The sequence below is a fragment of the Heterodontus francisci genome, unplaced genomic scaffold, assembly GCF_036365525.1.
Source record: "Heterodontus francisci isolate sHetFra1 unplaced genomic scaffold, sHetFra1.hap1 HAP1_SCAFFOLD_146, whole genome shotgun sequence".
NCBI lineage: Eukaryota > Metazoa > Chordata > Chondrichthyes > Heterodontiformes > Heterodontidae > Heterodontus > Heterodontus francisci.
The window spans coordinates 2,262,691-2,264,661 of NW_027140336.1; positions in this window are offsets into that span (position 1 = coordinate 2,262,691).

Genomic DNA, 1,971 nt, shown 5'->3' on the forward strand with positions numbered 1-1,971 from the left:
TTAATCGGTTAATGATGCTGCCAAGAGAACTTTTACAACTGCTGCCATTTCACACAACAATTTTGACCCGTATTTGCAATTATATTTGTTAATGATTGTTTGTACTTTAATTGATACTGCTGTATTTATGTATTATCCTGTAATCAATTGAATAAACTTTCTTAACATTTATCACTTTAATGTTACAGGTGTTACACAGCTGGAAAATGGCCGTTTAGCACACATTGTATGAAAGATCTTCCACTTTTCACCGCCTGTTTATATAAAGCTTATCAATAAAGACCTCCACATTCTGATGAAGAGTTTGTGCTGTTGCAATATAGTGTCACTTGTTTCCCTTTCCTTCCTGTTTGTTCATTTCATCTGCTCTTCTGGGGGATTCAGAATTATTTTTGATCATCACTTGTCCACATTCAGGAGGTTCCAGTTCCTCTGCAGCTGCTGTCCTGGAGCAATAAATTGGATTCAATATATTTCCCTCAGTTTGGAAACATGAGGAGAGACTGTTTACACAAGCAGAGAGAAGAAACAAATAGGCAGGGAGTTGTTATGGTCTGGAATTCACTCTCTGACAGGTTACTGAAAGCAGATTAAATACTGACTTTCAATAAACAATAAACAATTGAATCAAAACTTCACATACTCGTAGTTATAGAAGAGAAGATACCAGCATAAAAGAGATGTGGAAGAGAAAGAAGCCATAACTTTAGTGATGAAGAACTCAACAGAACTTATTTAGAGAGTTTTTATTTGTAAGTGATTGAGTTTTATTTGATGCAGATGTTAATTTATGCATTACCTTGAATCACTCAAAATAATTATCCAAACAGGAACCAGGTTAATGTCACAAGTTTTTAGAGAGTTGCAAAACATCCATTTAACTCAATTTTTTTTTTAATTCAGCATCTCAAGTTTACATAAAATACATTGCTCAACCTTGTGGAAACTTCCAAACGTTCAGTCACAAAGAATGGCCCATCAGCATCTCCATTTGCTGCTGTTCCTGTCTCACTGCAGTAACCGCATCCTCACCATCTCCATCTTCTGGTGTCCCTGTCCCACTGCAGTTACTGTCCCCCTCTCACCATCTCCATCTGTTGGTGCCCCTCTCTCACTGCAGTTACTGTTCTCCCTCTCACTATCTCCATCTGCTGGTGTCCCCGTCTCACTGCATTACTGTCCCCTCTCAGCATCTCCATCTGCTGGTGGCCCTGTCTCACTGCAGGTACTAAGTCTGTTTGCACTTCCAGTGTTTCGAGTTTATCAGCATTTAGAATGTACTCTGTTCAGTTCTTTTTCCCCTATCATTGAAATCCATCCACCACAGTTTTGCCCATTCAGTTAGGGTATTAATATCTCTGTAAATGTATTCTTCCAGCTACACTGCTCACAATGCTGCCTATTTTTGTGTCATTGGCAAACTTGGGTATGTGGCATTCAACCCCTCATCTTCAATCGTTAAATATAGAAAAACTGTGACACAGACGGGTTTTGCACTAGCAGACAGGAGTGAATCATTACATCCTGGAGTTTTCTTTGATTCCAGATTTAAGTTTTAGTTGTTAGAAAAAAAAAAGAATTGAAATTCACAACAGCCCAGTGGGATTTGAACTGTGGCTTTTTCAATCATCAGCTCAGGCCTTCAAACCAAAACCATTAAAAAGAGACTGACTTTCCAACTGCTATTATCTGACTGTCTCCAGTTTTGTATATTGTTTCCTTCATGTGGTGCACCATAATACCTTCAATTCTGTGCATTTGCAAGGGACACAAATCAAATTCTCATCTTACACCATGAACCTATACGTTCAAGTCTATTGAAACACCCCTATTCCCTGGTTCTACAGCTCCAGCAACCCGGGTTTGGTTCTTGGGACTACATGTGTGGAGTTTGCATGTTCTCCCTGTGTCCACGTGGCTTTCCACCGGGTACTCTGGTTTCCTCCCACAGCCAAAGACTTGCAGGTTTAT